The sequence below is a fragment of the Leucoraja erinacea genome, chromosome 4, assembly GCF_028641065.1.
Source record: "Leucoraja erinacea ecotype New England chromosome 4, Leri_hhj_1, whole genome shotgun sequence".
Taxonomy (NCBI): domain Eukaryota; kingdom Metazoa; phylum Chordata; class Chondrichthyes; order Rajiformes; family Rajidae; genus Leucoraja; species Leucoraja erinaceus.
The window spans coordinates 23,371,606-23,399,455 of NC_073380.1; positions in this window are offsets into that span (position 1 = coordinate 23,371,606).

Sequence of the window (27,850 nt, forward strand, 5' to 3'; positions counted from 1 at the left end):
TCACACAGATAATGCCCGCCCTGCTGAGTTCCTCCAGCAATTTGCATTTTGCTCCAGATCCCAGAATCTGTAGTCTCCTGAGTCTCCTGTTTATTGTGATGATGTTGTGTGCAAGGAGGTAGTCAAGTTCCCAGAATAAAATGGGAACAGTACATAATTATTTGTGATTTTCTTTGGCTTACTGAGGTCATAAAATGCATTATGTACACAAATCCAATTCATGCTCACCATTGATTTAGAGCACACTATCTTTTTAATGCACACCACTGGTTTAATGCATAGACCCAGTTTAATGTAAACCACCAATTTAATGCACACCATCAATTGACTGCATGTCATCAATTTAATGCACACAAACTGCCTTAGTACACACTGCCAATTATTGAATAGTACTGCTGATTTTATGCACTCCAGCAACTTAATTCACACTGTTGATTTAACAACACTCCCAATTTAATGCACCTTACCAGAGGTTAATGAATTTAAGCTAACATGTTTGCATTCTTCAGATGGGAGATACATTTCCTCATTATAGAGAAAAATGTAGAAGTAAAGTTAAGACCTGAATATATATTGTATCTGTGAGGATTTAAAAACACCTCACATTCCCACATAATGAATGAATGATTCTGAATTGTCGTCTTCCTCACACAGTGGCAAATTTTAACATAGCAAAATGTTACAAGGAAGTGGTGAGCATTGATCATTTCAGTGGTGTTGCTTGAGCAATATACATTGAACCATTCATCAAGAAAACTCCCTTGTATTTCTCTGCTGCTGGCCTGAGACTTTTTAATTCCACCTGCAACAGACTGGGTTCACACCTCATTCAATAGACAGCACTCTCAATAGCATAATACTCTCTCATTGCAACATTGAGGTGAGTTGAGCCAAGTAGATGAGAGCCAAGTAAATGTCCATTCTGTCTGTATGCTTCCAATAGCACAAAAATGTCACTTCAATGCCCATTCTTAAAAGCACTTGATGAGTATAACTAACACTAACACTCAATAGACTGGGCTTTCTGCAGAACACGAGATACATACTGACAAATTTGCAATGTCAATGACCAATATTTTATCCATTGAAAAAAGATGTGTGCATTCCAATAGCTGCTTTATTTCCCAAGGGAATGACTGTGGTCAGTGATTTATTCAATTGAATTAAGCAGATTAAGAAATCTTACAATAAAATGAATAATTTAAATATGGATCCATTAAAATCAATCTCTATAGGCAAATGTCAAGAGAGGAATGCATTACTGGGAATAGTGAAGTCCACTGAGGGCTTCTTTTGTCAGTTGCCATAATCCTTTAGGCCTTTGCACGTCTGTGGGGCTCACCCTGTCCTTCTGATGGATGAGGCAACAATGGAGCTTCATGTTTCACAATATTGAACCATTTATCTTATTCTGTGGGACAATATCCAAAATCGACAAGCAGCTCTGATGTTAAAATGCCATTACCACCCATACTTTCCTAAAAAAATACTTTCCATGTTTACTGGAGTCTTTGGTTGGAGTATGAGAAATGAAACAAATTAACTGAGATTTTTACCTAGTGATGGCAACAATTTCTAGGTACCCTACTGCCCTACATGTTTAATTCTATAACTCTTAATGTGTGACTTTTATCAAATGAACACCATATGTCAATATAGATAAAAAAACCTAAAATAGAATATGGTACAGAATGCAGCTTTTTAAACCATGCTACATATTGTTAAAATAATTATCCACCACCTCAGCCATCAATGACACACAAGCTTTGACCCAGCTTTTCTGCAAATCGTTCTTTTTCAGTATACAGAAAATCTAATTGCTTTTGTAAACATCAGTGACGATTCTGCTCCCTCCTACATTCTGCTCCCTCCTATATTCCCGCAAAGAGTCTTTGATGTCCAGCAATGTAAAGGTGACAATACCATCTTACCATCTATGTTCTCTTGCATGAAAAACCATTTCAACTTATTTTGCTAAGATTTCCAACTATCTCCCCAGTGCCTTCTTCAGACTAACCGTCATGTCTTAGCATACAGATTGTGCATTGGCATGCTAAATTCATCTATCTGTGATTTCAAAGTATAATGCTAGATCACACATTATCGACATGACATTTGGCCCACTAAATTGATGCCGACCATCAATCACTCTTTTACACTAATCCTACATTAATCCTATTATTTTTATTCAGGCACTTACTCATCAACTCTCCCCCAGCTTCTACCACTCACATACATGCACAGGGCAATTAACAGCATCCAATTAACCTACTACCTCAGATGTCTTGGAGATAAGGGAGGAAACTGTAGAGAGTAGATTCCATACGAATAACACTGTAGATAAAGATATGTTCTCTTGCACTGCGGGGCAGAGGCTTTACTGGGAGCACCACACACAAATCACCATGCCTGCACTTAATAGCCTGTCCCACTGTATGAGGTAATTCAAGTGTTTTCCTGAGTTCTCCCCTGACTCGAGCTCGTGTAATGTACGTAGCAGGTACATAGGGGCTCGTACGAGTAAAAGGTAAAATAATTTTTCATCACGAGTATTTTTTTATTCGTGGATATTTTTCAATGTTGAAAAAACGTCACGAGTTTACCGGATTTACCGGACTATTACAACCAGTTCAGCATGAGAGTCTCATCAGGGTCAGTAACATCAGAGTGGCACAGACTGGAGGTTGGGATCATCACAGGCTGTACCATCTCTGTGATCCTTGTTGCCTTGGCGATGAACATGATTGTCATGTCTGCTGAGCCAGAGTGCCGGGACCCTCGGACCAAGTCAGGAATGCGCCAACCACCAATCAGAGCCTTCATGGACGACCTGACTGTCACCATTGAGTCAGTGCCAGGAGGCAGGTGGATCCTGCAGGGGTTGGAGAAGCTGATTGGATGGGCAAGGATGAGGTTTAAGCCAGGAAAATCAAGGTCACTGGTGCTGAAGAAGGGCAAAGTCATGGACAGGTTCCGCTTCAGCATCGAAGGGACACCAATCTCAACTGTCTCCGAAAGGCCAGTGAAGAGTCTTGGCAAGGTGTTTAACAGCAGCCTGAAGGATACAGCATCTGTCCAGGCAACCTGTCAGGAGATGGAGAGCTGGTTGAGAGCGGTGTCCGGCAAGTTCAAGGCATGGATTTACCAGCATGGTATCCTGCCAAGGAGACTCTGGCCACTGCTTGTCTACGAAGTCCCAATATCCATCGTAGAGAGATTGGAGAAAGTCAGCAGCTTTCTCAGAAGGTGGCTGGGACTGCCCAGGAGCCTTAGCAGCATCGCCCTTTACGGAAATAACACCAAGCTCCAGCTGCCCCTGAAGTCCCTGGAGGAGGAGTTTAAGGTGACTCGGGCCAGAGAGATGATGCTGTACAGGGACTCCAGCGACCCCAAGGTGGCTCAAGCAGGGGTGGAGGTGAAAACTGGGAGGAAGTGGAGGGCCGGTGAAGCCATGCTGCAAGCAGAGTCCCGGATACGCCACAGAGTCCTGGTGGGAGCAGTTACTCGGGGAAGAGCAGGCCTGGGAATCTTCCCATCTCCCCAGTTTGACAAGGCCAAGGGGAAGGAGAGGTGCAGGCTGGTCCAGGAGGAAGTAAGGGCAGTGGTGGAGGAGGAGAGGTGTACCAGAGCAGTTGGATTGAGGCAGCAGGGAGCCTGGACAAGGTGGGAGCAGGCCATGGACCGAAAAGTCACATGGACTGAGCTCTGGCAGGCTGAACCACAGCGCATCCTGGTCCAGGCAGTGTATGATGTCCTGCCCAGCCCATTGAACCTCTTCATCTGGGGCAAAGCGGAATCTCCAGATTGCCCGCAATGCTCAGGCAAGGGGACTTTGGAACACACCCTGAGCTGTTGCCCAAAGGCTCTTGGGCAGGGCCGGTACACATGGCGTCACGACCTGGTTCTCAAACCCATTGCAGAAGCATCAGCATGGGAATCAGCAGCTGCAGACGTGCACGCCCCACCACCCAGATCATCACCTTCGTGAAGGCCGGAGTGCAGCTGCCAAGAACCACAGCAGCCAGGAATCAGTCAGGAATCCTGGTGACTGCGCAGGACTGGCAGCTTTCCGTAGACCTGGTGAAACAGCTGAAGTTCCCACAGCACATTGCCACGACCACCCTGAGGCCAGATATCCTCCTGGTCTCAGAGGCGACTAAAAACATCGTCTTGTTGGAACTGACAGTGCTGTGGGAGGACCGTCTGGAGGAGGCCCGCGAGAGGAAGATGGCCAAATATGAAGAACTGGTCATAGACTGCCACAAGCAGGGCTGGAAGGCAAGGTGTATGCCCATCGAGGTTGGCTGCAGACGTTTTGCAGGGCAATCGCTCTACAAAGCCTTGAGTGCACTGGGCATCAACGGAGTGGCAAGGAGAAGGGCCATCAAGAACACCACAGAGGCAGCAGAGAAGGCCTCGAGATGGCTCTGGATCAGGAGAGGAGGTCCATGGGGAGGAGCGAATGCCACCTAAACACAAGTCGTGGATTGATCACCCATGGCTGGGTCGCCTGGGTGAGGGTGTCTGATGTTGAAAGACCCGAAACACCCAATGACCCCAGGTTACATCACTGATGATGTGTTCAGGAGCATCTATCGATGTATTTGTATCAATCACAGTGTTGAAAAAACGTCACAAATTTACCAGATTTCCCGGGTACCTACCGTTACTCGTACGAGCCGCTACGTGACATCCAGGGAAGGGGTGGGGAAGAGCTGGGGTCACATGGTTTGAGGGGGATGGGGAAGACCCAGTGGAACAACCACTGAGGTTACCAGGGTTGGGGGGACTAGCACTAGGACCCAGCGCAGTCAAACCCTGAGGGAGTGGCAGTCTGCAGTGTGGAAGCCTCAGACCGGTGCTGAGTCCAGGCTGCAGGTAAGGCAATGGCTGCGGGCTGCTGGAGGGTGGTGGAGTGGCGAGGGTCACTGGAATCGATGGTCCGCGGGGAGTAGAGTCCGGGTCAGCGGGCGGAGTGTGGAAGGTCCCGGTGGGCGGATGGTCGGTGGGTCGGCGCAGTTCGGCACGCTTATCTTCCAAATCTAGGGACCACCATAGGGGTGTCACTGACAAGTAACACTGTCTCTTACGAGTCCATGAGGTTACAGTTATTACATAGTCTCCACACTCGCACAGAGCAAATCTCGATCTAGAAAATTGCAATCCAGAACCGTGGTAATTACAAATTGATGCTGCACTCTCTTGCTTTGGAATTTCGACAGGCTCTGGGTTTCATTAGATATAGGAAAAGTGTAAATAGACTGAATAGATGACTTGGATGCCGCTGTGTTTACCAAAAAGATTCATCTTCTTCCCTCTACTTGTAATGATAAAACAGGTTCCACATCAGTCTTGCACCTGAATTGGCCAGTCAGTCGAAGGAAATGGATTATTCCAGGAGAAGTTCATTTGCTCCCTTGTCCACGATTCCCTTTCCAACCTCCCCTTCGCTCTTGCTGATAGCCCCCTCCTTCCTGTTTTCATGTTGGATATTCATGATGAAACGGTCTGGTCACAACGCTCTACTCACTCTAAAATGTTACTTTGGGGAAACAGGGTTGACTGTGAGTGGGGGCATATAGCTCATGGGGAGTAGCCTGTACATCGTTCAAGGGCAGGTGGTTCCTGCATCTTTGCCCATTCTGTCACACAAACCTGAGTCTTGTCTTGTAATTGCTAGTACCTTTCTGTATCTCCTTTTTCATGAGATGTTCAGTTTTTACTTTAGTCCGAAGCTAGTTTTCCGGTTTCGTATTATCTTTCCAATGGTACCTAACTACACGGGCCATTTAACTCGGACTATTCTCAGAGCATTCCATGCTGTTCGTTTTTATTGCTTCTGCCACAGTGGCTGGCCAGCAATTCACCAAAATTGCACAATACTGGGGAGAATTTGCACCATTACGATAATTAACATCTCCCGACTGGTTTATGTACATTTCCAAAAATCTTTCTAGAAATCCATCTGTCCCCTCTCCTCTCTGGGGTCTGATGTCCAAAATTTTAGAAATATTAATTGGTTTCTGCAAAGTGATAATAAGAGCAGCTAGGATGGCATCCTCTCGTGTCATGCTAATGGCGAACAGATTAGCTAGTTCATCGTGAGTCGGGGATCCCAAGTTCACCAAAACTCTTGCATGTTCTGCTGGGGTTATAACCTGTTGTTCTGAAGCCCACAAATCTCTAGAATCTGCATGGTATACTCTTGTGGCAGTTCGGAGGTAATCTATAAATGAGGCGTTTGACTTTTCCTATCAGGGATCCGGCTCAGTATGGCTATCATTTTATTTCGCTTCCACGGGGAGTAAACATTTACTGTTTGAATGTTTCCATCGCCAATTGCAATCACTGGATTAAAAGTGGGTTTAGGCATATCTCCAACTGGGAATTGGCGGCGAGCGGGTCGTCGCTCAACTCTGTTGTCTACCCTGTCCACGGGCACAGCCTCAATGTCACAGGAGGTTAAATCACTCTCTGACTTTGTTCTCGATCTTAGGGGAAAAGCAATAGTTTTTAACAGGCGGGTTCCGTTCTCTGGGTCTGCGCCTTTCCCTTCTAGGTTTAGGGGGTTCCTTAACTGGTTCTGGATCTTGTGATAGAAGCATACCTCTCCTAGTTTTGCTCCTCATACGCAACCGGGGCTTCTGCAAATCTCGAGGCTGTTGGGGTCAGGGAATTCTGAGTTGCTGTTGTGGTGTTATGGGATCAATATATGCAGAAGGTGTAGGAGGTGCATAAGGTGGGGGTTGCAAACAATTCCTAATACAGACACTTTCCCAATCTTCTAAATACTCATTGTCTTTCTCATCCAAGCCAAAGCCAACCATTGGATCACGCAATTCTATTTCAATGTTTTCCTTTAACCCATCTGGGGTCCGCTTGGACTCGCATTCTTTCTATTCTCTATCAGAACAAGTACATTTCCTTTTCAGTATATCCATGGGCTTAATCATTCATTTTTCTTTAGTATCTATTCCTAGCTTCAAAGCCATCTCTTGCCAACTTGCCAACATCGCGACTTCTCTCTGATCCTTCAACTCCTGATAGTGTTGTCTCCAGAGACCAATAAAGGGCCTGTCCCACTTACGTGTCCTTGGCACGCAAATTACGTGACCTCGTGGTCGCATTGAGCCGAGACGGTTGTGCGAAGGTCAGGCACAATTACATGCGTACACACAGCATTCTGGAGCGTGTGACATCATTTGAAGATGGACACAAAGCTGGAGTAACTCAGCGGGACTGGCAGCATCTCTGGAGAGAACGTTTTCATGTCGAGACCCTTCTTCAGTCTGAAAAGAAGGGTCTTGACCCGGAACATCACCCATTGCTTCTGTCCAGAGATGCTGCCGGTCCCGCTGAGTTACTCCTGCATTTTGTGTCTGTCTTCATTTTTCTTGGGCGGAGCCGGACCGCAATTGCCGTGAGCCCTAGGCCGAGTTCGGCGATCGTTTGCCTGCGTCTGCTGCTGTTGAAGGGGAGATGTTGCATTGCGCAATGGTCTAGGGCCTATCCCACCTTGGCCGTCAGTTCCGCGACAGGCCATTGATGCGCGAAGATTTAGTTCACTGCAAGGATTTTGGAGACCCGCACAACTCTATACCCTTCCGCGTTTCTAAGTGGGACCAGCCCCGTGTGGCCATACGGTGCCCGTAAGCCTCAAGTGACCACGAGGTTGCGTAATCTGTGAGCCAAGGATGCGTATGTGGAACAGGCCCTTAAGCCTCTTAGCATTGACATTCTGACTATACCTCGAAATTATCTTTTCTGTGTATTTCACGCAGTCCAGGGTTCCAATGCCTCCCTTGGGCCACAATTCACACCCTAGTTTTTCCATTCAAAGTTCTAGACAAATGTTTCAATTATTCCGCCTCCTCTGAGTGTTTAGTACAAAGTATCTGCAGTGGACTTTCAGGATCAGTCTCAGTGTCTTGGTGATTACCCATTTCTGCCAACAATCACACAAAAGATTGACGACCTACGCAAAACACAATGAAGCCAGTATTTCACACACATTAATCTCCAATCAAATGAGGCCCCACACCATTCACACGCAGTTCTTCTCAAAGCTTCTTAAAGCGGTAAATTAAAGCAGTAAACACCAAACATTTTAAAGTGGTACCACAGTAGCAAAATCACCTGAACTTAATCGCACAATCTTAATCAAAAGCATATATTACTACAATACAAGAACAAAATCACACTTAAGCAAGAACATATGCAGCTAACTCCTATAATACAAAAGCAAAGTAGAATAAAATATATGAGCTTATAATTGTAATTGTAAATCTTTATTGTCATTTCCTGAGTATTCGCATACTCAGAGGAAACAAAAAAAGTTTCTCAACCAGTGTCCATTCAGTTTTCGTTACAAAATAAATAGCAATTAAAATTAAAATACATGTCATGAACAATTTAACCCTCTAATAACATTCAATAACATTCAACAGCCGTTCCGACCGGCAGCGGCACAACACAACACTCTCAGTACTTACCTCGCTTAATACTGAACCTTCTATTATTGTCTTTCAAGATACCCTGTCAATTAGTACCCAATACCTTTAATTACAGTTAAAGCAGTAAATTACACAATATCAGCTATAATGCAGGAATTATATTACACATATATTACAAGCATTCAATATGAACATTCCAAATTTAACAGACTTTAGGATTGAAGAATTTGGCTTGCACAATCCAAGAATATCACAAATGCATCTTCCCAATTCAGTACTATTTTTTACAGCAGCTATGCCAATCTATAGTACTGATTCCCAGTACCAACAGGGACTCAAACCCATCACAGGCAGGGGCTCAAACCCCAGGGACTCAAACCCTCCTCCGCTTAGTGCTGGCTCTCAGCACCGATCTTTAAAGTGAATGCCAATCTCACCTCAGTGATGGCTCTCAGTACTTACCTCGCTTAATACTGAACCTTCTATTATTGTCTTTCAAGATACCCTGTCAATTAGTACCCAATACCGGGCGGGGAATCTAAGGTGGGGACTCGAACCCTACAGGGACTCCAATCCTCACCCAAACCAGTGTTTGCGAGACTACTAACCTCAATCGATCTCATCGGGAATCCACGCACCAGTCAGCGAATGACGAATTTGTTGTCAGAGTAGAGGAGCGGGGAAAACCAATGCAGCAAAAATTACTCACACTGGGGGCCCAATTTCGCCCCACGATCCGAGATGACTTTGCTCCTCGATCACATACTCGCGTTGGGAATACATTGAGATCCCGGACGAGCCCCCCAAATTTTGATTCCGGATCTAATACTGTCTTCCTAGTCTGGTTCAGTAAACCACTGAGTCGAACACTGGAGTCCAAACCCTTCTTTATTTGTGTACAGCACCCTGGGGCCGGCCTCGGATCCAATCACTTAAGCCCTCAGCAGCCTCGCGTAAAGTCAACAGAAGGAAAGACAACTGACATGCTCTAACGAATTACCCATCCTTTTATACCCCTATACAATTGTGGGAAAACTAACGGCACAAAAGTACAGGAGGCAACCCCTACAAACTAATCATTGCACCTATTTGGTACACAGAATAAAAAGTAAAAACATATTAGGTGAGGTAACCCCTCTTAGATCAATTACAAATACCAGCCTGAAGGGACCGAAAAAAGTGGAAACATAAAGCTTCCCCAACTAATCGTAGCAGCGTGTCAGTTTTTTCTACTTTAAAATTTTCTTTTTAGTGTGTTTAAATATATGTTTTTAATGTTTTTCTGTGTGTTTTGTGTGGGGTGGTGTGGGGGGGGGGGGGGGGGGGGGTTTAGGAGGAAACCGCTTTGGTCGCGCCTCCTCCACGGAGAGGCGACTTTTTCCATGTCGCCTCCTCCATGGCCTAACATCGAGGATCAGTGTGGCCTTTCCCGGAGACGCGCCCGGGGCTTCAGCAGCGGGTGCAGCGTGGACTCTTGGCGTGGAGCGGGCGAGCCCTTGCTGGGGTTCGCCGGAAGGGAGCGCTCCGTTTGCTGGCCCGTGGCAGCCTGAAGCCATGGTCCGCAGCCTGGGATCCCTCGTTGGGGCCCCGGGAGAAGAAGCCACTACCCCCGACCCGCGGCCTACTTCTACCGTTGGCCCAGCGGGGACTTACCATCAGGAGTGGGATCCTCGCTGGGGACCCCCGGAAAAGAGCTTCAAACGCTGGCCCTGTGGTCAGCGGTGCTTCTGGCTGCCATGCGGCAGGATCATTAAATCTTCGACCACTGGCCTGCGGCCTACACCAACTTGAAGCCGCGGTCTCCAGTGGGGCAGACACTGATCAGGACTTACCTTGACTTTTACTCATCTGGGCTCCCACAGCGGTGGCTGCGGAGGGTTGAGGTCCCGACCACAGGGGAAAATGGAGGAGGTCCAGCCAAATTTTGTGCCTTCCACCACAGTGATGAATGCTGTGGTGGGTGTTTGTGTTAAATTTTTATTGTGTTTTTGGGTGTTCTTTTTCATTGTACTGCTGCTGGCAAATTCAGTTGATTCATTGATTGAACATGCATTTAGCGTCAGTATACTGAAACATAACAGCAACCACTTTAGGAACCCAGGCTTAGTGGAGATAGGTGGGTCACATGGGCAGAAGCTTCCCGGGGCCTCTTCAGAGGTCTTCAGCGGTCCAGACTTACTGGACACATGGTGTCACACCTAGGTCACATGGGTCTCCAGCACCTTGCAATATATTGTCACAATCAGTGAAGCCCAGTTTCTCACAGATGCCTGCCATTTCCAAAGTACCCAAATCCCTGCATATTAACAGTTTCATGACCCAAATCAAACGTAAATCAGAGATATGCAACTCCCAAGACTCTAGTGAGATCAATGGTAGATCGTGAGGTTGGATCTGCCCTTATCTAACATCCAGTGCAGTTTTGCTGCTGCCAGATTAAGATATTCTCTTTGAAATCAGTTCCAAAGCATTTTCGCTTTTTCATTTCTTAGATTTTAGCCAATACTGGCTAGGTCAGATTATATAGTGTGTCGGTGTACCTTCGTGTTCGACTGGAATGAACTAATCTCACTCAATTATGTAGAATTCCTGCTTGGTTTCAAGTGACAATCTTTCAGGGCTTTACAGGGCAGATGTCAAGTGTAGGTTCCTCCTGTCTCAGTGTTCAGAACCAGGCATCACAGTCTCTTATGTAGAATTCCTACTGGGTTTCAAGTGATCTCATACAACAATCTTTCAGGGCTCTACAGGGCAGATTTAAAGTGTAGGTTCCTCCTGTCTCATCACAGTCTCTTAATAAGGGATCAAACCAATAAGATATTCAGGTCAAAAATAAGAAGAAATTCCTTCACATAGCGGCTTTGGAATTCTCTGTCCATAATGGTTGTTGAACAGCTGCTGAATATATTCAAAGCAGAGATCAATAGATTTTTAATATAAGTAGATATGGAGAAATATGGAGTTAGTGAAGGTAAGTGTAGCCGAGATGCAAGATGTAGGCAAGAAGTACTGTATACCAGCTCACGGTTCTACTTCTTACATTGATAAAGTATACACCTTTGTCTGGAAGCCCCTGGTGTCTTCTCCTTGGAGCTTACTACATTCACAGTATAGTCCAACGTCTCACACAAAAATAAATAGCATGTTATATCTGTACACATGTCAAGCTATTTAAATAAAAATGACAACATGAAGCACAGAAATATGCTGTGACAATTATGGAATTTTATAAATGAAATAATAAATTGAAGCTCCATTTATTCTGAGGTTGATACATATGATGCTCATTTAATAAAAGGAGTAGCATTTTCTTAAATATTAGGCTAATAGTTATACTACAAATTATACCTAAAATAGGTTGACTGCACAAACCTCCCGTATGTGAACTGACTGAACAAATGTGTTTAGTCACATTTTTTATAACAATTACACATTCCATAGCTGCAAATTAACCGTAAAGTATTTTGTGATGTCCTGTGGTCATGCAATGTGCTACATAATGCATGTTTTTATTTTAATACCCAGCCTGACTCTCTGTGGGAATGCACAATCACAGCCTATTATCTCTTAATTCTGTGGAGTGGTGTGCAGGGTATGTTAACATAATGGTTAAGTTACTGAAGGATTTATTAGTGCAGTGGTGAAGTTACTAAATGGGCACACAATGAGTAATTCTACAATACAGCCTGAGAAAAAAAGAAATGGTTGGAACTTTTTCATCTCCATTTAGCCGTTTGAATTATGTTTTCAGGTGTAATATAATGCTGGGAGCAAAAAAAGCCATGGCATCTTTGTGGCATCTTTGGTTTCTCTCTGACTGTAACAGTGGGGTGCAATGTAATTTCCTTTCAATTGCCAGATACATGGGAGGCTATAAGTTACTTAATTACTTCTACCGCATGGCAGCAACAAGAAACTTTTTGTTGTACCATATGCCTGTGGTGGGAGGTTATTCAATTACTCAGCAGCAAGCCCTTACCTTCTCTGCAGCCTACATCCTCTGAAGTAGTTAATTTACCTATTAAGCATCTGTTTGAAGAGGTAGACGTGTGTTCTCCTGTGACTGGAAGCCAAGGTCACGGGTGTTGCAGATAATTCAGCCTTTCGTGGCAGATGGTGGCTGTATCTGTGAACAGAGCTATGTGCTGATACTAAATGACAGATGTGCCACACAGTGTGGTGCTACAAAATTACAATTTTCATCCTTCACAAGTAATGACACTTAATTTCTGCAAAACATGAACGACATATTTAATATAAGTAAAGTTGGCTTAATATTTTTTATTAAATGTTCTTGCAAGTTACATGCTTGTGAATCCAAATTAGTTATTCATGATCACTTACATTATTTTATCATAACATTTGCAACCACTGTTGTTTAATATATTACAACATTTGGTTTAGTTTAGTTTTGAGATACAGCATGGAAACAGCCCCTTCGGTCCACTGAGTCCGCGCCGACCACCAATCACTAGGGACTATGCAATCAGTATGCACTAGGGACAATTTACATAATCCAATAATTCTGAAACCTGCAAGTCTTTGGAGTGTGGGATATCTTAATAGAAAATATTATCAGCAATCAGCAAAGACTGTCTTTTATTTAGCATATAGGTTTAGATATTGTGTGGTTAGATCATGCACAGATAAACCTGACAGGGAATAATCAAGGACATCTACGGCATGGAGAATTGTGATTTAATCCATCACCCTCAGTGCTGCCTCCTAGAGAGCACTGTCAATTTGGTCTCACTCATCTGATCTTTTCTTTGCAATGTCTTTTTTTGGGGAAGTATTTATCTATTTCTCTTTGAAAGTTAAATTGAATATGCTTCCACCAGGACCAATGGATATATTATACATAGTTACATCCTCGAAAAATTCTATAAGATTCGTCAGACATGATTTACATTTCATAAATCCATGTTGACTTTGTCCAATGATTTCACCACTTTCCAAATGTGCTGCTATCCCATCTTTAATAACTGACTCCAGCAATTTCCCACTACCGATGTTAGACTAACTGGTCTGTAATTCCCCGATTTCTCTCTCCCTCCCTTTTTAAAACGTGGGGTTATATTAGTTACCCTCCAAACCTCAGGAACTACTCCAGAATCTAAAGAGTTTTGAAAAATTATCACTAATGCATCCACTATTTCTGGGGCTACTTCCTTAAGTACTCTGGGATGCAGCCTATCTGGTCCTGGGGATTTATCGGCCTTTAATCCATTCAATTTACCTAACACCACTTCCCGGCTAACCTGGATTTTACTCAGTTCATCCATCTCATTTGACCCCCGGTCCCCTGCTATTTCCGGCAGATTATTTATGTCTGCATTATGAAGAGGAAAAAGAGTATCAAAGTCAAATGTGGGTCCCTTGAATACAGACATGGGTGAAATTATTATGGGGAACAAGGAAATGGCAGAAGACACTAATACGCCATTGATAAGGTCCCACACAGGGAGACTGGTGACTAAATTTAGGGCACAAGGTATTAGGGGTAGGGTGTTGACATGGATAGAAAATTGGTTGGCAGACCGGAAGCAAAGAGTAGGAGTGAACGGGTTATTTTCAGAATGGCAGGCAGTGGCGAGTGGAGTGCCGCAAGGCTCGGTGTTGGGGCCGCAACTGTTTACCATATATATTAATGATTTGGAACAGGGAATTAGGAGCAACACTAGCAAGTTTGCAGATGACACAAATCTGGGTGGCAGTGTAAACTGTGAAGAGGATGTTAGGAGGTTGCAGGGTGACCTGGACAGGTAGAGTGAGTGGGCAGATGCATGGCAGATGCAGTATAATGTAGATAAATGAGAGGTTATCCACTTAGGTGGCAAAAACAAGGGGGCAGATTATTATCTCAATGGGGTTAGGTTAGGTAAGGGGAAGGTGCAGCGAGACCTGGGCGACCTTGTACACTGGTCATTGGAAGTTGGCTTACAGGTATAGCAGGCAGTGAAGAAAGCTAATGGAATGTTGGCCTTCATAACAAGAGGATTTCAGTATAGGAGTAAATAGGTTCTTCTGCAGTTGTATAGGGCTCTGGAGTATTGTGTCCAGTTTTTGTCTCCGAATTTGAGGAAGGACATCCTTGTGATTGAGGCAGTGCAGCGTAGGTTCACGAGATTGATCCCTGGGATGGCGGGACTGTCATAAGAGGAAAGATTGAAAAGACTAGGCTTGTATTCACTGGAGTATAAAAGGATGAGGATGGATCTTATAGAAACATATACAATTATAAAAGGACTGGACAAGCTAGATGCAGGAAAAATGTTGGGCGAGTCCAGAACTAGGGGCCACAGTCTTAGAATAAAGGGGAAGCCATTTCAGACTGAGGTGAGAAAAACCGTTTTCACCCAGAGTTGTGAATTTGAGGACTTCCCTGCCACAGAGGGCAGTGGAGGCCAAGTCACTGGATTCAAGAGAGAGTTAGATAGAGCTCTTGGGGCTAGTGGAATCAAGGGATATTGGGAGTAGGTAGGCACGGGTTATTGATTGGGGACAATCAGCCATGACCACAATGAATGGCGATGCTGGCTCGAAGGGCCGAATGTCCTCCACCTGCACTATTTCTGGATGTCCTTCACCTGCACTCAGTCACCTGGATTCAATCCTGAGTTCAGATGTTGACGGCTTGGAGTTTGCACATTTTCCCTGCATTCTGCAAAGGGTGGTGAGTGTATGAAACATGCTGCCAAAAGAGATAGTTGAGCCTGGGACAATCCCATTGTATAAGGAACAGTTAGACAGGTACATGGATAGGATAGGTTTTGAGGGATATGGACCAAGCGCAAGCAAGTGGGACTATTGTAGCTGGGCCATTGTTGGCCGGTGTGGGCAAGTTGGGCCGAAGGGCCTATTTCCACACTGTATCACTCCATGACTATTTGGGTGAGCTTTTTTCTGATGCTGCAGTTTCCTCCTTCACCACAAAATCTCACAGGTTGGTGGGTTAATTGACCACTGTAACTTGTTCCGAATTTATAAATGTGTGTGTTATGGTCTGGAGGAGGTGAGGGGAATTTGAAAGAAAAGATAATGTGTGGGATTAGTTTAACTGGTGAATGATGATTGGCATACATTCAATGGGCTGAAGGGCCTGTTTCAGTGCTCTGTGATTCTATTTGAAGCAACTGTTTCCCCTCAGATTAGATGATGGCGGGGTGTCAGTTTTGTCCTCAGTATCCTCTTCCTGCAATCACACTAGTTCTTATATTCTCTTATGAGATATAAGGATGCTGTTTGGCTTGTCAATTCTATGCAACTCTCAGCATTCAGTGAAACACGTACTCGGGGAAATTGGGAAGTTTTGAGACACAGTGTGGAAAAAGGCCCATCAGCTCAATTAGTCGACACTGACCAACGATCACACTACACACTAGCACAATCTTACACACTAATGACAATTTACAATTTAGATAAACCAATTAAACTACAAACTTGTACGTCTTTGGGGTGTGGGAGAAAACCTGGGCATCCAAAGAAAGTCCATGTGGTCACAGGGAGAATGTACAAACTCTGTACGGACTGCACCTGTAGTCAGGATTGAACCCGGCTCTCTGGTGCTCTTACACCAACTCTACCACTGTGCCGCCCTGCACCAAGTTGAGCTCTAACAGAAGCACAATTTACCAAGAGTTAGTTAGAAATTCTGTTCATGACTCTGACTGCGACTGGATCATTACAATAAGTTAATTTGAAATGAATGACTTGACATCTGGGTCAGCATTGCACATTGAAAAGTCGATATTTCACTCAAAAGTTAAACGAAATACAAATATACTTTGCAATTTTGTGAGGCCTTGTTATTCTTTTTAAACACTTAACTGCAGCAAAATAAGAATAATAACAAAATACCTATCCTGTCATTCCAGATGTTACAGGTTCAGCCCTGGAGCAAAACCATAATTTCTCTCATGGTGTCACAGAGTCCAGCTGAGATACAGCTGAGTGCAGTGGAAGTCCAGATGCTGTAAATTGAATTCACTATGAAATTGATTGCAATCTGTAGGGTTATGATTGTGACAACAGGTCGCAGAATTTCAGAGCATGAAGAGTTTTTGATGTGAACCTGAAAGTAGAATGAAATACAAAGAATTTGTTCTCACGGGGATACACTATTCAGAATAAATTCTCGTGATTCATAATCCATTTGGTTTCCTTTCCTTATTTAATCAGCACAGTTGAATTTTGATAAATCTCCAGCTGACCTGCAAATAATTTTGCGCAGTACCAAAATGGAAAGTATAGACTTGAATTTATGTGATATATTTCATGACCAGATGGTTCCAAAAGAACCTCAGAGAAGAATAATGGTGGTTTAAAAAAAAAGAGGAGATGCCAGGGGAACTCAGCAGATGAGGAAAATAGATAGTTGACGTTTTGTGTCCAGACCCTTTATCTGGACAAATATGAGCAAGATAGACACAAAATGCTGGAGTAACTCAATGGGACAGGCAGCATCTCTGGATAGAAGGAATAGGTGACACTTCGGGTCAAGAGCCTTCTTCAGACTCAACTCAACTTGAAATGTCACCGTTCCCTTCTATCTAGAGATGCTGCCTGTCCCGTTGAGTTACTCCGGCATTTTGTGTATATCTTCATTGTAGACAACTGTCTGCAGTTCCTTCCTACAAATATGAGCAATATTCATCCTGAATTCAGATATTGTTCATTTCCCTCCACAGGTGCCGCCTGACCTGCCTAGTTCCTCCAGCAGCTCTCTCTGTTTTGCTCCAGACTTCAACATTTGCCATCTCATGTGCCTCCAGAAAGATAATGGTTCTTTGTGGTGTAGTTACCTTGGTAATAGTTGCGAGTGTATGTCTACATATCTACCAAGGATTAATGGTTGACCTCAGATAATGATGGTTGAAAGACCATGTACCAATTTGGATCACCTGGTGTAGAAAGTTGGCAGTTTCAAATTCCTAGGTATTAACATCTCAGATGATCTGTCCTGGGTCCAGAACATTGACTTCAGATTTCAGAGAAACAGCATGGAGCCATGACCTTTAGCCCACTGACTCCATGCTTTCCAGCAATCACCTCATACTCTAGCACTATCCTACACACTAGGGTTAATTTACAATTTACTGAAGATAACTAACCTACAAAGTTGTACGTCTTTGGAGTATGGGAGGAAACCGGAGCACCTGGAGAAAACCTCTGTGGTCACAGGGAGAAGCTACAACCTCCATACACACATCACCCATATTCAGGATTGAACCCAGGTCTTCAGCATTGTAAGTCAGCAATTCTACCGCTGCGCTATTGTGCAGTCCATTGCTGACATTTATGTCATTATAACGAAGGCGCAGCAGCACCTTTACTTTCTTAGAGGTTTAAAGAGATCTTGTAAAATACTCCAAGAAACCTCTGCGGACAAACAGTAGAAATTATGCTTATTGGTTGCATCATTGAATGGTGTAACAATTCCAATGCACAGGAACGCAAGTGGTTGCAGGAAGCGGTGGACTCAGTCCAGTCCATCATAGGTACAGCCCTCCTCTTATTTGAAGACATCTAAATGAGGCACTGGGTCAAGATGGCATCTATTTTCAAGAATCCCCACAATTGGGGTCATGTGCTCTTCTCACTGCAACTGTTGGGCAGGAAGTTCAGAGGTTACACCACCAGGTTCAGGAACAGCTAGTTTCCTCCAATCATCAGGTTCTTAAACCAACTTCCACAGCATTAATCCTACTTGGTCAATGGAACTCCACAGATCATCTCTTGCGCCACCATGAAATTGTTTTCTAATTGTGTTTTAGACAGGTCTTATTTTTTGAAGTCTTCTTTTCACTCTCTTGAGGAATTCATGTATAATTTATAATTTATCTGAGTCTATGGGCCTATGATGCTGCAAGTAAGATTTTTCATTTTACCTGTCCATCACTTTACTTGTGCATATGCAATAAACTGGACTTGGTCTTATTGTCCACATTTTCCAATTATTGCTGGTGCTGTAAGATACTTACTAAACCTCCAGCAGAAGCAAACTGCTGGAAGAACTTAATGGGTCAAGCAGTATCTGTGTAAGCAAAGGGCAACGTTCTGGGTCAGGATTTGATGTAGTGGCTTGAAGCTGAACATGACCTTTCCATTGACACTGCTGATGATGCTTGATCCAGAGGTTTGATTTTTGCTCCATATTCCAGCATCACCAATTTAATATCCTAAACTTTGTTCCTTTTAAATAAGAAGCTATCAGCAGCCCTCTAAACCTCTCTAAGTCATAACCAAATACTCCTGTCTCCTTTGAATTGACTAGTTCTGGTTTTACCTCCCACTGTCTGCTATTTTGTGTCCCGACTGCTGCAATTTTTGCCATATTTATGCATCCTCTTTGTTTCTCGTTGCTGTACTCCATGTTGTCTGGCAAATTATTCCACTACTGTGCTTCCTAAAGTTGTATATTTGGTGAGTACCTCAGTTAGCGATCTTTTTCTTAATATCAACTACTTTTCTTTTCATTATTAATTCATAGAACAGCCTTTGCCTGCCCACGCTGGCTCTCTATTCTCCTTCATTATTTACAATGCATTCCTTTACTGATGCTAATATTGCTTTAAAATGTACAACAGTACGGCACAATAACAGCCCCTTTGGTCTATAATGTCTGTGCTGAACATAATGAGAAGACAAATTCTGAGATGCCTGTACATAATCCATATCCCTCCATTCCCTGCCCATCCATATATCTATTCAAAATTATCTTAGATGGCTCCATCATATCTGCTTCAACCACCACCCACAGCAGCACATTCCAGTCAGAAAATGATTCTGACTGTCTCCCCTATCTGTGCCTCTCATAATTTTATATACCTCTATCAGGTCTGCCCACAATGTCCAATGTTCCAGAGAAAAGAATCCAAGTCCGTCCAACCTCTCCTCGTATCTAATAACTCCAAATCCAGGCATAATTCTGGTAAACCTCCTCTGCACTCTTCCCAAATCCTCCACATCCTTTCAGTAATGGTTCGACAAGAACTGCATGCAATACTGCAATTTTGACCTAACCAAAGTCATTTGAAGCTGCATCATGACTTCCTGATTCTTATACTCAATGCCCCAACCTATGAAAGCAAGCATACCATTTGCTTTCTTTGCCATTCTATCTATTGCTACTTTCAGGAAGTTATAGACCCTCTGTACATTTCATGCTAATCTCCTTTAAACTTTGCTCCTTTCACATTAACGCCATGCCCTCTAGTCTTTGCCCATCCAGAAAAAGGATGGTAATAAAATACAGTTGAACTTGCAAAATGCTTTGATCACCAGATTTGAAAAGAACTGATGGAACTTTTAAAGGTGCAGTCACGCTGAAGTTGCCCACTGGACTTTTTCCCTCAATGGCCCTGAGAAAGGACCCTAGACTGTGGTCTTTCCCCATAGAGCTTTGGCATTGACTGCACCAAGCTCCAGTGTGTCCCTCAACATATTCTCCAACAGTCAGGAGATGGCCAGTCTGCAACATTCCCTGACAGACCTCTCATCAGGTGCTAGAATTCAGACACAAAATGCTGGAGTAACTCAACGGGACAGGCAGCATGTCTGGAGAGAAGGAATGGGTGGCGTTTGGGTCGAAACCAATGAAGACCAATCTCATCAGGTGCTGTTGGAAGATCATCAACTCAGCAAAAGCTGTTCTTTGGTCTGCCCAAAACCTGTTGGTCTTCTAGCAGAACAAGATGTCTGTCAGGGAATGTTGCTGACTGACTCAGTTCAGACTGCAGGGTTACATGCTGAGGGATACATAGAAGCCTGGTGAAGCCAACACCAAGGCTCTGTTGGTGTCTAGAGTCCTTCCGCTGCTGGACATTGAGAGGCAGAGTCCAGTGGGGACACCCCTCAAACAAGGAAAGGGATACCCCTAGGGGCCACAAAAGTGGCGAGGGTGTTTTGTTTAAAGAAAATTTCAAATGTACCCATGTTCTCCAGATATGCTGCCTGACCCACAGTGTTGCTCCAGCACTATGTGTCTTTCTTTTGTAAGCCAACATCTGCAGTTCCTTGTGTGTACAACTTCATCAATCGATTCGGTAACTCCATATGAGCTCTCCATATGAGATCATGGGCGGCATGGTGGCACTGTGGTAGAGTTGCTGCCTTACAGCGAATGCAGCGCCGGAGGCCTGGGTTCGATCCTGATTACGGGTGCTGTCTGTACGGTGTTTGTACGTTCTCCCCGTGACCTGCGTGGATTTTCTCTGAAATCTTCGGTTTCCTCCCACACTCCAAAGACGTACAGGCAAGTAGGTTAATTGGCATGGTGTAAATGTAAATTGTCTCTAATGTGTGCATAGGATAGTGTTAATCTGCAGGGATCGCGGTCAGCATGGACTCAGTGTGCCGAAGGGCCTGTTTCCGCACTGTATCTCTAAACTAAACTAAAGTAAGTAACTTTAAGCAGGTAAAGAACTTAAAATAGTCCACCAGAGTACTGAGTGCTAAATGTTTTCTTTTACTTAAAAATCTGAACTGTATGTGTTCTGTTTTGTTTTCATTCTGAAAAGGATGTCAGCATTCATTTGCACAAAATCTGAATTGTATGTGTTCTGTTTTCTTTTCATTCTGAAAAGGATGTCAGCATTCATTTGCACAAAATATATAATGAGTTAATCTGTCCAAGCAAAGGTTTATACATAAAGATTGCTCTGCTAAATCATTGAGTTAATTGAATGTATTGGTGTGCTAATTGGATTAATATTGTTTTGTCAGCTGAACATAGTGTTACATAAGGACATCTGATTGACAAGATGATATATTATTGCTTTCTCTCATCCCACGAGACCAGGCCTCCTGTGAGGTGATTCATTAAGGAGCAATAATGCTTAAAGTTATTCAATGGTTCATTTTCATAACTCCAAGTTTTGATTAGATTGATATTAAGCAGCAAAGCCTACAGCTCTCAAACAAATCTTCACCTCATCAGTTTAAGATGCAATCAAATTATGGTTAATTAGTGAGCTACATGTCAGTATTAAATTGAAAGAAAAAGCTTATTCAAATGGAAGAAAATGTGACAATCAAACAGATTGGTGGAGCATTTCTTTAGATAACATTAAAAAAAAGCAATATATAATGATGTGGATTTCTGACCCAAACCCAGATTAAAATGTACAATACACAGTGTTTATAGAAGCAAACGTGGGAGTGGAAAAGTATAGGGTGAATGTATTAATCATTGAAACAGTTGGTACAACATTCAGAGATATAAGATGAAAGAGAAAGGTTCACTAGCCTGATTATAATGTGAGCCAAGTGTTTTGTGTTTTGATTAATAATGCTCCTGGATACTCGAGTGCATTATATTGTGATTTAAAATGTGCATGCACTTTAGAATTTGAATAGAAAAGCAGACTTTCACAATTTGATACTGGGCATGATTTTTCTTTATGGTCATTTATTGAATAGAATTCAATTTGTAGCAACGCTATAGGTGACTCAACAGTTAATTCAGAAATTATATGCAAAATAGGTCAGAGACTTTGCAGGAGTGTATTAAGCAGTCACTGGACATTAGGAACATGGCTATTTTAGTCGTTGATCGACTGCTTTGAAATTTAATAGCACCCAAGGTCTGAGCTATCACTAGATTGTAGGTCAGTCTTACATGAGGGATGGACTTTCACAAGTGCACAATGGAAATGGTCTAAATGCACGGCTATGAACAGATCAGAGGCTGTAAAGGAGGGAGGCCTGGTTGTGGGACTGAGCGTTGCAAATTGTAAGGGAGGGAATGGATTTGTACATACAATTGATTTTTTTATTACTAAATTATTTTATATTAGTGTCCATTTCTATCATTTCCTTACCATGTTGAAAGTTACCTTCAAATCAATGTTTTAAGGTCATAAGCAGTAGGAGCAGAATTAGGCCAGATAAGAGTTGGGCTTGGCATCATGTTCAGCACAGACATTGTGGACCCGAAGCATCTGTCCCAATGCTGTAGTGTTCTATGTTCTCAGGTTGATGTCAGGGCATTGAAAAGGTGATGGCAAGTGGTATGTGGAGGGAGATTTCTGATGAGGAAGGAGTGGCCAAACTGGTTAATCGTGAGATGGTATAGAACAATTAGAACTATGCTGCGGACAGTAAATGGCTGTTAAATATGGCTCAAGGGAAAGAGATTCTCGTAACTTTAATTACTCTGCAGATATTGAATGTTACGTTGTTTATCATCCTTTTGACCCTGTTTTTCTATGGCTGTGTTTACAGTCAGCGCAGGATCAAATCAGAACCCAAGTCTTAATCCAACCCTGAAGAGGATAAGGCAGGGAGGGAAAAAAAGAAAAATAACGGGAAGTGTTCAAAAAAGAACTAATAAAGAACTGCTTTTTATACTTCACTCAGCCTCTGATGCACTCCGAATAAGCACATTTTATAAATGTTTAAGTCAATGACATTGTGCATTGGTTTTGCAAAGTGGAGGACCAAATCAGAAATTAGCTTGGAGTATCCAGCTTTGATTTTTCTGGAACTCATGCACATGAATTCCATGCCTTTAAGTCACTGCCTCCAGGTAATTTTTGTGAAGTGGAGGAGGGATGGATTTAAATAGACCAGATGATATCCATGATGCATAAAGGCACTTCTTAGCTGCTTAGGAAATACTGTAACATATACTGTTCAACACATTAGTAAATGTTCTATTTAATAATTAATCTGGATTATAGACAGTAGTACCAGAGAAGTTGCAAATCAAAGAGTAAATACAATATCTACTCAACGCTTGATTTATTTTGTTTTCTTACCTGCCACCCTCAACCTTACACAGGGGGATGTCCATCAATATAAATCTCGATCCCTAATCAAGATATTAATACCTTTAAAAAAACTTGTGAGATTTAAGGAAAGCTCTTGAAACATGAACTGAAGCAAAGATCCGATGCAGCATGAAGCTTTCTGAGTATAGCGATGGAACCATTAGCTTGGTTAATGAATCTGAGATTGCAATCTTCTTTGCCAAGGGAATACCTGCCTTCTCTAACTCCCAGTGTAATAGTTTAGCTATTAGGGGATTAGGTGAAGCTCTATGTTCTGGAACTAGAGTCTCTTAGGAATTACTTTCAGTCTGTGTCAGCTCTTTTTTTCCAATTGTAAAACCTTCAAAAACAAGTCATTTTCCATGCATCTGTCATCAAGGTCAATATAAATCTTGAAATAATTCCAGGTGCAAGTTGCTTTAATATCTTTTAAAACATATTCCATAAGTTCTTCCTCATTTGCTGCATTTTTTTGAGTGTATCAGCACCAACATTTCTTGCTGCAAGGATTTATTTGTTGACTTGCCTGGTGATGGGCCTCATTTTTAAGCAGGCAAGGGGTGAATGAATGGAATTACAAATAACCTATTCAACGGTCTAGATGCTTCTGAATTTTTGTTATCAAAGATATGGCAGACAGTTATTCTGCCTCACAGTCCATAGCAAGTAGTGGAACATAGAACACAGAACAGTACAGCACAGGAACAGACTTTTCAGTCACAAACTCTGTGCTGAATATGATGCTAAGTTAAACTAATCTGCAATGTTTGCACGTGATGAATATCCCTCCATTCACTGTACATCCAAATGCATCACCAAAAGCAATAAATACCATTGTCATATTTCCCTCCATCACCACCCTGGCAATACGTTCTAGGCTTCCACCATTTTCTGTACAAAAAAACAGAGTATTTGCCCCACACATTTGAACTTTCCCTCTCAGTGTAAAGCTATAGAAACATAGAAACATAGAAAGTAGGTGCGAGAGCAGACCACCAGGTCCGTCGAGCCCGCACCGCCATTCGCTCATGGCTGAACACTAAACAGACACACTTACCCACAAACAGTAGACACAAGACACAGAACACAAGACACTACCCTCCCCCTTATACCGCTATCACCCCTCTCCACCCCAAGAACCTCGTGATCTCCTGGGGGAGGCAAAAAAACGGATAAAAACCCAGGTCCAATTCGGGAAAAAAATCCGGGAAATTCCTCTCCGACCCCAATCCAGGCGATCGACACTTGTCCAGGAGATCACTCAGGTCTTACTATACTAACCATACCTAGGTCCATATCCCTGCCCTCTCCCCGTAGCCCCTTATCCCCTTGGCAGCTAAAAAACCATCTATTTTAGTCTTAAATATATTTAAAGTTTCTGCTTCCACTGCTCCCTGGGGCAGTGAATTCCATAAATTAACCACCCTCAGATGATTTTTACTACCCTTCCTTTCCGTTTTTGCCCCTTTTACATCTAAAGCTTTATCTTCACACATTCTGTCTCCTGTCACATTTTGACTTTCCGCTTCCCCACTGATACCCTGCTCTATTTCCTCTACCCCTGCCGTTATTACCCCCCTTGATACCTCCCCCCCGCTACTTAGTTTAAAGACCTCTCTACTGCCCTAGTTATATGATTTGCCAGGACCCCAGTCCCAGCACCGTTCAGGTGAAGTCCGTCCTTACAGAACAGATCCCCCCTGTCCCAGTACTGGTGCCAGTGGCCCAAGAAACCAAACCCATTTTTCCCACACCAGTCTTTGAGCCACGCATTTAGCTTTTTAATTTTACGTACCCTCGCCGATTTGGCCCGTGGCTCAGGTAGCAATCCGGAGATCAGTACCCTCGAGGTTCTGCTTTTTAATTTATTCCCTAACTGCTCAAACTCCTTCAGCAGATCCTCCTTCCTCGTCCTTCCTATGTCATTGGTCCCCACATGGACCACGACCACTGGATCCTCCCCCTCCCTCTGCAAATTTCTCTCCAGCATCGCAGAAATATCCTTAACCCTAGCACCGGGTAGGCAACACAGCCTTCGGGACATGTTTTGCTGGCTGCAGAGAACCTTATCTACCCCCCGAATAATACTATCCCCTATCACTACGGCATTTCTTCTAACTCCCCCGTCTTGAATGGCCTCCTGATCCACGGTGCTGCAGCCAGGTTGCTCATCCCTCCCACAGCCCCTGATCCCGTCCTTACATTGAATAAGAGCCTCGGTCATGCTCGTCAGGGACAAGGGCTGTGGCTCCTGCCGCATCTCCTCCTGGTTCCCCCTACCTGCCTCGCTTATGGCCACACCTTCCTTTCCTTGCTCACTGCCTACTGAATTAGTTAAACTGGTCGGTGTGACCATCCCCTGGCACAAAACATCCAGGTAATACTCCCCCTCCCTGATGTACCGCAGCGTATGAAGTTGGGTCTCCAGCTCATAAATGCGGAGCTGGAGTTCCTCTAGCCTCAAACACTTACTGCAGCTGTAGGGATCTTCTACATCAACGGTGTCGACAAATTCCCACATCTCGCAGTATTGGCACATCTCCTGACCGCCCATCTTATATAAGTAATTAACTGGTCCTATTTAAGAATCCCCTACTGTATTGATACACCCCTTATTTATATAATCCTACCTCCTATAATGGGAAAGTACTCACCCCAGCCGTAAATTACCTACTGGTAGTGGCTGTCTAGTGGTAATTCCGTCCGCTCTTCCTGTCTGGTCCACTGCTCCCTTGCAGTGCGTGGCAAACCTCTTTGCCTCTGTTAGTCTCTGTTAGTCTCTCGAGCCGCGGCTCCGTCCGTCCTCCCTCGGCGACAGCACCTGTGGCACCGCGGTCGTGACGTCCCTTCCGTTTCCAGACGTCTTGTTACATTTCCATCCTGGGATAAAGTTTATGACTGTCTACCTTATCTATGCCTCTCATAATTTAATATTCTTCTAATAGGTCTCCCTTCAGCTTCGAACACTCCAGTGAAAACGACCCAAGGTGGTCCAACCACCATTTATATCTAATTCCTTCTGATTTAGGCATCATCCTGATGAACCTCTTCTGCACCTTCTCCAAACCTTCCACATCATTCCTGTAAAGTCCTGCAATGCTGCAATATGACTTATTGACTTGCATGCTCAAATTCATTGAAATATACTGTAAATTGGGACATATATAAAGCAAGTTTTTTTTTCACAATATTGTACAATATCAAGATCCTTGATCAGACCCACCCCTCTCCTGTACCACATCTCTATCCACTCAAAAGTTTAATCTAATTGTTTGGTTGTAACCTCTCAGATGCATTCTGAACTTTGGTGCCTCACTTTGGTGCCTCACTTTGGTGACTAGTTCAGGCTCATTCTGCTTTAATTTCTTGCCTTATAATACCATATGTATTTAACATTCATACCTCTTCATTTTATTTTGTCCCTGTTTTCCCTGAGTAAAGTTGCCAGGTTATTTGAAGTTCTTAGAAATTTGCTGCTCCGTCAGACCCTTCTAGCCAGATGAGATATCCCCCAAATTATGCTTGAAAACACATACCACCAGATTAAGGAGCATCTCCTCCCCCACATTTATTTCCCATTTTATTTTACATTGTCAGCATCTGCAATATTTTGTATTTGAATTATTGTCCTTGATGATGTTAAATCTGAGTACAATTGGAGCTGCACCCATATAGACAGGTAAAGGGTATCCAGAAGATAGACACAAAGTTCCGGAGTAACTCAGCAGGTCAGGCAGCAACTCTGGAGAAAAAGGATGGGTGATGTTCAGGTTGGGACACTTCTTCAGACTTCCAAAGAGTATCCACTGCATTCTGGACATTTAAATGGTGTAATAATATAATAGTATTTTGCATCTTGGTTGACTGTCCTGGGTCTAGCACAAAGGGTCTAATAACAAAGAAGTCACATCAAATAACAAAGAAGTGGGTCTAATAACAAAGAATTCACATCAACCCCTCTTTCTTTCTTATGTGTAGAAGGAACGGCAGATACTTGTTTACAATGAAGATAGACACAAAATGCGGGAGTAATTCAGCAGGCCATGCAGCATCTCTGGATAGAAGGAATGGGTGACATTTCGGGTCGAGACCAGATTGAGAGTCAAGGAAAGTGAAACACAGAGATAAGGAAGGGTGATGAAAACAAGACATCAAAGGGGTGGGGGGTGTGGATCAAGGAAAATGTAGAATAGATCATTGTTAGCAAGGAGAAGTTGACAATGAAGCATACAGAGATAATATTTAATCAGGGGGACAGTCAGACTGGTTGGAGAACTAGGAAGGGGGATGGATGGAGAGAGAGGGAAAGCAAGGTTTACTTCAATTTAGAGAAGTCAATATTTCATATCTGTATGCTTCGTTGTCCCGCTGAGTTACTCCATCATTTTGTGACTATCCTCTACTTTCTTAGATAATTAAAAAGGTTAGGCGTGTCACCGAATACACTAACATATTTCTACAGTAGGATTGTAGGAAGCATCCCAGGTTGCATCATGGTCTAGCATGGGATTTCTGATGCACAGCAAAGCAAGAGATTAATGGACTCAGCATAGTTCATCATGGGCATAGCCTTCCCCTTCTTCAAAAGCATTTATATGAGATGTTGCAGGAGATTTTCAAGAA